This window comes from Dasypus novemcinctus, chromosome 5 (genome assembly GCF_030445035.2).
Source record: "Dasypus novemcinctus isolate mDasNov1 chromosome 5, mDasNov1.1.hap2, whole genome shotgun sequence".
NCBI classification, from domain to species: domain Eukaryota; kingdom Metazoa; phylum Chordata; class Mammalia; order Cingulata; family Dasypodidae; genus Dasypus; species Dasypus novemcinctus.
The window spans coordinates 35,440,792-35,450,382 of NC_080677.1; the positions used below are offsets into that span (position 1 = coordinate 35,440,792).

The 9,591-nt window shown below is 39.6% G+C and overlaps 1 pseudogene; it reads left to right on the plus strand.

Moving 5' to 3' along the window:
* The first annotated feature begins 8,310 nt into the window (after positions 1-8,310).
* On the plus strand, positions 8,311-9,051 carry LOC101416304 (transcription initiation factor TFIID subunit 9B pseudogene; annotated as a pseudogene).
* The last annotated feature ends 540 nt before the right edge of the window (positions 9,052-9,591 follow it).

Below are 9,591 nucleotides of genomic sequence, written 5' to 3' on the forward strand. Positions count from 1 at the left end.
AGAACTAAATGTTGAGTAAAACATATCAAAGTATAAGTAGGAGGGTTACCTGGTTAGGATGCTCAGGGGGTATGGTCTGATGCGTGACGGACTCCGGAGGGAATAGCTGAAGGCTCATTTTGCCAAGGTGGGTTCTACCATTGGGTGGGGTGGACCCATATCCTGGGGAAGACTAATGCCGTCGAATAGAGAGAACTGTATCTCTCGTGAGAAAGGACGGCTCCCAGGGTATTAGATTGGCAGGCGTTGTGGGCCCTAAGGGGAGGGGAAAATGGATGTGGAATGTATGGAACAAATGTAAATAAGGGGGAAAAAGAGGAGTTATGTGAGAGTACACGAGGATGAATATAAAACAGCTAATATTACACCAAAAACATATAGGGGACGACAGACTAATAATGAAAACCATAAGACAAAACATAGGATAACTAAAAAATTTAGAAAACTGTACAGCCTAAAATATGGACCACATAGTAAGCACAAATGTCACCTTGTTTGAAAATTATAGTATTGGAATCTGTACATCAGTTTCAGGAAATATGATATGAATAAGTTAAAAGATTATTGCTGTGGAAGGGAAAAGGTTTTATGGTGGATCTGGGGAAATACTGTATATTGTATATATGAATTTCGGTGATCTAAGACTCTTCTGAAGCTGACATTATGTTGGGATTCACTTTACGGGAAGTTTTGGATCACAGAGTGGTTCAACAATGGCAGCGGAGGAATACTGATATGGGATGTTATTGACAGGATATATATGGTTGACAGGGAGTTATACAGGGCATATGCCCAGGGTATATGGTAATGTCTATATATAGTCATAGTGGAAACAAAAACAACAGCTGGGGGGGTACTGGGCTCCTGGCCGGGGGGTCACTGTTGTGGGCCCTGGGAGAGCAGTGGCAATCCTCCAGGTGCAACGGCAAGAACCAGGAAGGAAGGAGGGCCCAACAGTGGGCTCTTGAATACTAATGGCTACACTTTTGAGCCTATACACCTGCAATAAGAACAAGGCCTAGAGTAGCATTGTGCCTGGGGGTTTCCTCCTGACAGCCTGCATGGTACTCAAATGTGGCCACTCTCACAGCCAAACTCAGCGTGTAGATGTGATGCATTCCCCCCAGCGTGGGACACGACACCTGGGGATGAGCCTCCCTGGCACCAAGGGATCACTACCACATACCAGCTGAAGAAGCAACTAGAAAATGACCTTGAATTAAAGATTCAATGCGGAACAGCAGAATATACCTGTCTACATATAATGACATGACTTCGGGAAGCCGTTTGACCTAATGTAAGGGGGAAATGGAAAGGAGAAATGAGATTATAAGGCTGTGAGTCTCTAAAAAAGAGTCTGGAGGTTGTCAGAAGGAATACCCCTATGTACAACTGAACAGAGTCTAAGAGACAGATAAGGTAGATACAACCCCAAGTATTGGTTCTTTTGAGGGATAAAGAGACCCACGGGTTCTATGGTCATGGCAGAAGGGGTTCACTGCCATGACAGATAGCCCCTCTTTGGAGCTGGTGTTTCTGCGTGATGGAATTGGACTCAGAGGGGATCTCTTTTCACAAGACTTGCATGCTACTTTATTGGAATTGTAGTCGGTGCTGGGTTTAAGATATATGTAGGGGATTTGAATCTCTGGACTGATAATATGACACCCAGGCCCAGAGCCTCAACAGACTTCAGCTCCTACACTTTGATTTATTGGACTTACTCCACTCAGCTAACATGGAGTTGAAGAAGGTCAACCACCACAACATGGAGCCTAGAGTGTCTACAACTGGAAGCGGGAGGAGTGCATCCAGTACCCATATGGAATCTAAGCCCTCACTTGACATAGATGTGCAATGGACACAACCAATCCAATGTCCACAGAGAAAATGTGGAATGGGTGTGGGAACGGTAGCCATGATGGCTGCTGGGTGTGGGGAACGGGAGGAAGAGATGAGATGTGGAGGCGTTTTCGGGACGTGGAGTTGTCCTGGATAGTGCTTCACGGACAATTACGGGACACTGTAGATCCCCCCAGGGCCCACTGGATGGAACGTGAGAGAGTCTGGGCTATGATGTGGACCATTGACTATGGGGTGCAGTGATGCTCAGAGATGAACTTACCAGGTGCAATGGATGTGTCATGATGATGGGAGAGAGTGTTGCTGTGGGGGGAGTGGGGGGCGGGGGCGGTGGGGTTGAATGGGACCTCATATTTTTCATAATGTAATTAAAAAATAAAGAAATAAATAATTAAAAAAAAATAGAAGGATTTGCAGTGGGTGGAATGGACCACATGTCCTATGACACGCCCTTGTGACTATTCATCCTATTTTTCCTATGCCATTCCTAGTTATTGCATAAATGAAAAAAGTGAACAGAGCCTAAGAGACCTGTGGAACACTATCAAGCATACCAATAAAAGCATTAAAGGGTCACAGAAGGGGAAGAAGGCAGAAAGAGAAAGAAAGAAATAATGGCAGAATGGCAGAAAATATCCCAAATTTAATGAAAGACACAAATATAATATTCAGATAGCTAAATGAAACCAAACTCAATAAACTAGAAAAGAACCCTGCCCAGACATGTATTAGTCAAACTGTCTGATCCCAAGGATAATGGGAGAGTTCTGAAAGCTGAAAGAGAAAAGCAACTTCTTAGGTACAAGAAAGTCCCAATAAGATTAAGTGCCAATCCCTCATGAAAAACCATGGAGGCAAAAAGGCTTGAGAGGAAATATTTAAAGTACTGAGGGAAAACAATCGCCAAACAAGAATTTTATATTTGGCAATGCTGTCTTTCAATTATGAGGGGGAGTTTAAGACATTCCCAGACAAACAAAAAATGAGGGAATTAGTCACCACTATACCAACCCTACAAGTAATGCTAAAGGAGTTCTTCAGACTGAAAGAAAAGGACACTAGACAGTGGAACAAAGCACATAAAGAAATAAAGACCTCCAGTAAGTATAACCATATAGGTAATTATAAATGCAAATACTACTGTATGGTTTTTTCTATGTAACTCCATTTTTTACTTCTTACAGTTTCCAAAATGCAAAAGCATAGAAGGTAATGATAAGATTATGGTTTGGGATACACAATGAAGAAAGATATAATTTGTAAAAGTACAATAAAAAGGTAAAGGGAGAGAGAGGTACAGGAACACTGTATGTGTGTTATTGAAGTAAAGTTGATATAAAATAAAATGTGATTGTTAAAGGTTTAGAAGGTTAAATTTAAGCTCCATAGTACCCACAAAGAAAATACATGAAAAATATACAGAAGGAAATGAGAAGGGACTCAAAATAGTACACTACAAAAAAATCAAACAAATATGAAAACAGGCATTAATGGAAGAATTGAGGTACAAAATATATACATAAGACTCACAAAGATCAAATAGCAAAATGGCTGAAGAAAGTCCTCCATTATCAGTAGTTTTCCTAGAAATTCTTTTTTTTTTAAGATTGATTAATTAATTAATTTATTTCTCTCCCCTTTCCCCCCACCCCCACCCTGGTTGTCTGTTCTCTGTGTCTATTTGCTGCATCTTCTTTGTCTGCTTCTGTTGTCGGCAGCACGGGAATCTGTGTTTCTTTTTGTTGCGTCATCTTGTTGTGTCAGCTTTGAGTGTGTGCAGCACCATTTCTAGGCAGGCCGCGCTTTCTTTCGCGCTGGGCAGCTCTCTTTACGGGAGGCACTCCTTGCAAGTGGGGCTCCCTTACGCGGGGGACACCCCTGCGTGGCAGGGCACTCCTTGTGTGCATCAGCACTGCGCATGGGCCAGCTCCACACGGGTCAAGGAGGCCCGGGGTTTGAACTGCAGACCTCCCATGTGGTAGACGGACGCCCTAACCACTAGGCCAAGTCTGCTGCAAGTAGTTACTTTAAATGTAAGTGCATTAACTCTCCTGTCTCACTGCTGAAGAGATACAACTTAAAATCAAAGACAAAAATAAGTTGAAAATGAGAGGGTGGGGGAAAAATACTGTGTAAATACCAACCAAAAGAGAGCTGAGGTAGCTATACTAATTTTAGATAAAATAGACTTTAAGTAAAAAATTCTTATGAGGGACAAAGTTCACTATAAAGTAATAAAGAGGTCAACTCAACAAGAAGACATAACAATTATAAATATTTATGCACATAATGCCAGAATCCCAAATATATGCTGCTAATATTGAGAGATTTGAAGAAAGAAAGAGTTTTACATTAATAGTAGGATATTTTCATACACCACTGTGGCAGTTTGAGATTATTTTATGAGTCCCAAAAACAGAAAGATTATGTTTGTAATCTAATCTGTTCCTCTGGGGTGATACTCTTCGATTGTATTAAATTCAGTGAGGGGCCTCTGATTAAGTTTACTTGATAAAATCAATTTAGGGCTTCTGATTGGGCTACATCAGTAAGGCATAACTCAAGTTGACTCTCTGCCCCCTTGGTGGGCCAATATAAACTCACTCAAGAAGACACACAGGGAGAGAAAGTGCTGTCATTTTTAATCCTGGGGTCCCGAGGAGAAACGAGCCATTTGCCTGTTAGTTTGCAGCTGACCTTGGGAAGAGAGCCAACACTGATACAGAAGGCCCAGAAAGAAGCCCTATGCCAGGAGAGAGAGGAAGCCCTGAGAGACAAGCCCTACGATAGCCTGCAGCTGAAAGAAAGGAAGCCCGGAGGGGAAGGCTGAACCCTTGCAGAGATCAGCAGCCATCTTGCTTCAGCACATGACAACTGACTGGTGAGAAAGCAAGCTTGACTTGGACTCTTTAGGGCCTTGTAACTGTACGCTTTTACTCCAAATAAATACCCTTTATAAAAGCCAACAGATTTCTGGTACTTTGCATCAGTACCCCTTTGGTAGACTAACACAACCACTTTCAATAATGCACAGAATATATAGACAGAAGATCAATAAGGAAACAGAAGATTTGAGTGATATTCTAAGACAACTAGACCTAACAGACATATGTAGAACACTACTCCCAAAAGCAGCAGAGTAAACATTCTTCTCTAGTGCACTAGGATCATTGGTCCATGATAGACCATATTTAGGCCACAAAACAAGTCTCAGTAAATTCAAAAAGATGAAATAATACAATGTATCATCTCTGACCACAAGGAATGAAGGTGGAAATCAATAACAAAGGGAGAATTGGGAAATTCACCAATATGTGGAAATTAAACAACACACTCTTAAATAACCAATGTGTTAAAGAAGAACTCATAAGGGAATTAGAAAATATCTTGAAGGGAATAAAAACAAAAACACAACATACCAAAACTTATGAGATGCAGCAAAGGCAGTACTGAGAGGGAAATTTATAGTTCTAAATGCTTACATTAAAAAAGAAGAAAGATCTCAAATCAGAGACCTAACCTCATAACTGGAGTATATGAACAAGAAGTGCAAACTAAATGCAAAGTAAGCAGAAGGATGGAAATTACAAAAATTTCAGTGGAGATAAATGAAATCGAAAATTAAAGAAACTAACAAAACCAAAAGTTGGTTCATTGAGGATAAATACAATTGACAAACTTTTAGCTAGTCTGAAAAAGAAAATAACGAGAGGTATAAATAATTAAATCAGAAATATAAAGAGGGATGTTACTATTGACCCCAAAGAATTTCTTTTTAATTATAAAAGGATACTATGGACTGTACACTTACAAGTTAAATAAACTAGATGAAATGGAAAAATTCCTAGAAACACAAAAACTACCTACACTGACTCAAGAAACAATAGATCTCAACACACCAATCACAAGTAGAGATTGAATCAGTAATCAAAAACTTCCCCCCAAAGAAAAGTCCAGGATCAGATAGCTTCATTGGTGAATTTAACCAACACTCTGAGAAGAATTAATACCAATCCTGCTCAAACTACTCCAAAAAATTGAAGAGAAGGGGATACTTCCTAACATTCCTTTAATACCAAAGCAAGAAAAAGATACCAGAAGATAAGAAAATTAGACCATTTCTGTTATGAATAGAGATGCAAAAATCTTCAACAAAATACTAGTAAACTGAATCCAACAGCAAATTAAAGGGATTATACAGCATGATCAGATGTGAATTACCCCAGGTTTGCAAGGGTGGTTCAACATAAAATAGTCAATTAATGCAATATCTCACATTAATAGCATGCAGGGAAAAATCAATGTGATTGTCTCAATTGATGCAGAAAAGGCATTTGACAAAGTCCAGAACCCCACCTTGATAAAAAATACTCAGAAAACTACGAATAGATGGAAACTTCCTTAACATAACAAAGATATATGAAAACCCACAGCTAGCATCATACCCAAGGTGAAAGACTGCAAGCTTTCCCCCTAAGATCAGGAACAAGACAAGGATCCCCTACTATTCAACATAGTCCTAAGAGTTACAGTCAGAGCAATTAGGGAAGAAAAAGAAATAGAAATAATCCAAATAGGAAAGAATGACATTAAACTATTTCTAATTTTCTATGCCATGAGCCTACATAGAGAAAAAAAAAATTTATAATCCACAACAAAGTTAATAGAGCTAACAAACAAATTCAGCAAAGTAGTGAGATGGGTATAAGGTCAACATATACAACTCAGTGTTGTTTCTATACACTAGTAATGAATGACCTGAAAATGAAATTTTTTAAAAATTACATTTACAAAAGTGAGTAAAATATCTAGGAATAAATTTAGCCAATAAGTTCCTGTCTAAAGGAATGTTACACAGAAAACTATACAACATTGGAAAGAAATTAAGTCTAAATGGAATGACATTCCATTTCATGAATAGGAAGACTAACTATTGTTAAGCAGTCAATTCTACCCAAAGTATATTAAAGATTCAATGCACTCTCAATCAAAATTCCAACAGCTGACCAAAGATCAAGAAGGTGGCCTGGGTGGACTACTGTATTAGTCATCCAAAGGCGTGCTGATGCAAAATACCAGAAATTGGTTGGTTTTTATAAAGGATATTTATTTGGGGTAGGAGCGTACAGTTACCAGGCCATAAAGCATAAGTTACTTCCCTCACCAAAGTCTATTTCCATTTGTTAGAGCAAGATCACTGTCGACATCTGTGAGGGTTCAGGCTTCCTGAGTTCCTCTGGGCTCAGCTCCTCTGTTTTCTCCACAAAGTCAGCTGTAGACTAGAGGCTCTCTAGGCTTTGCCTCTCTCCACAAGGTCAGCTGTAAACAACCTGTCTCTTGCTGTCTCTCTCTCCCCGGGACTCTAGCTTAAGACTTCAGCATCAAACTCCAACATTAAGAACCCTCAACTCTGCCCTTTGCTATGCCTTTTATCTGTGAGTCACCACCCACCAAGGGGCGGGGACTCAATGCCCTAATGACATGGCCCAATCAAAGCCATAATCATAACTCAATCATGCCCAGGTACAGACCAGATTACAAACATAATCCAACATCTATTTTTGGAATTCATAACCATATCAAACTGCTACACTCCACCCTCTGAATTCCAAAAGGACATTACAATATTCAAAAAAAAAAAACCTTAAATCAGTAACAATGCAAGTACTAAATCATATCACAATCAATTTAAAGAAATACATTTAGTCTTGACACAAAGTCCTGTCTGCTATAAACCTCTGAAACTTACAAAACAATTTATCTGTTTCCAATACACAAATGGACAGACAAACGATAAACATTTTCATTACAATAAGGAGAATCTGGGAGGGAAACATGAGTCCTCTACAGCTCAGTAAACCTGCAGGGCATCCTCCATTTGATTTCAGTATTTCAGTCTGAGAGTCATTCTTAAGATGACGGTTTCTTCTCCTTGGTGTACCAGGCCTTAAAGCATAAATTACTTCCCTCACCAAAGTCTATTTCCATTTGTTAGAGCAAGATCACTGTCAAAGTCTGTGATGGTTCAGGCTTCCTGAGTTCCTCTGGGCTCAGGGCCTCTGTTTTCTCCACAAGGTCAGCTATAGACCATTAGGCAAATGGCTCTGTCTCTCTCTCCCTGGAACTCCAGCTTAAGACTTCAGCATCAAACTCCAACATGAAGAACCCTCAACTCTGCCCTTTGCCATGCCTTTTATCTGTAAGTCACCACCCCTTGGTGGGTGGGGACTCAATTCCTTAATGATGTGGCCCAATCAAAGCCCTAATCAAAGTCAATCATGCCCAGGTACAGACCAGATTACAAACATAATCCAATATCTATTTTTGGAATTCATAACCATACCAAACTGCTACAAGTACCATTACAGATGATCCTGCTGAGGGGTGGCGCCTGGGTGAGGGGCCCACCAGCTGCCCTCTATCACTGGATGCAGAGTGCTGGATAACATGAAGCTGAGCAAGATGGTGGCTCCCAAGAATGCTCTGAGAGATGCCTTGGTGATGGCACAGTCCCTGAAGGATATGGAAATTACAGAGTATGAACCAAGGTTATAAATCAAATGTTGGAATTTGCTTTCTGATATGTGACTACAATTCTGGATGATTCAAAAATTTATTCAAGCCATGGTAAGAAACCTACTGTTGATAGAGATGATCTGAAACTGGCAATCCAGTATCCTGCTGGCCAATCTTTTACACCTCTCCTTCTCCCAGAGATTTTTTTACTGGATATTACAAGGCAGAAAAATCAAACCCCTTTACCATTGATTAAGTCATTTGCAGGACCTGGACTGCTTAACAGCTCCAAACTATTGGATGAAGCCCTGATTAAAAAGGGACCTAAGCAAAGAAGACTAGTTCCACAGTTAAGTGTTGGTGCTTTTAGTAGCAGACTTACCCACTCTTACTGTAGTGGCCCCACAAACAGTATCTATCCCAAATACAGTTACAACTCCAGTGTCAGTGATAAACCAAAGATTTATGGTGCAGATTCCACGTTCTCAGTCCACACCTGCCAAACCAGTTCCTGAAACAACTGCAGTTACAAATGTTCTGATTAATCCGTCAATGATTGGACCCAAAAGTACTCATATTTCCAACAACATGGTTTCATCAGAGAAAGTGGCCAATGAATCAAACCCACTGAAGAGTAAACATGAGGAAGATGATGACAATAATAATATGTAAGGAATGTAATCTAACCTTGATGCATTTCAAAAGCTTAGTTGGTTTTGAGCCCAGTATATTGAACTAGAACTTCTAGATCTTTTCAAGTTGACTATTAGAAAACTTAAATGTAGCTGCAATATTCTTCACTTTAGTTAAAGCTATTAGATTTCATTAGTAAGAGTAGAAATGTTTTTGCATTAGGCTTTAAAGTACAAAAAGGTAAATAATTGTTTCTTAAGAGTTTCAGTAATGTCAAGTCCTACAAAGGCAAATTCTACTTTTGGAAGCAGTTTTCTGCATGTATCACTAAAAGCAGGACCTAGGTCTCAGTTTCTACAGTAGGGCCAGTGATTAATCTTTTTTTTTTTTTTTTTTTTTTTTTTTAGTTTCATTTTATTTTATTTTTTTTTAAATATTTATTTATTATTATTATTTTTTAATTACATTAAAAAATATATATGAGGTCCCATTCAACCCCACCACCCCCGCCCCCCACTCCCCCCACAGCAACACTCTCTCCCATCATCGTGATACATCTATTGCACCTGGTAAGTTCAT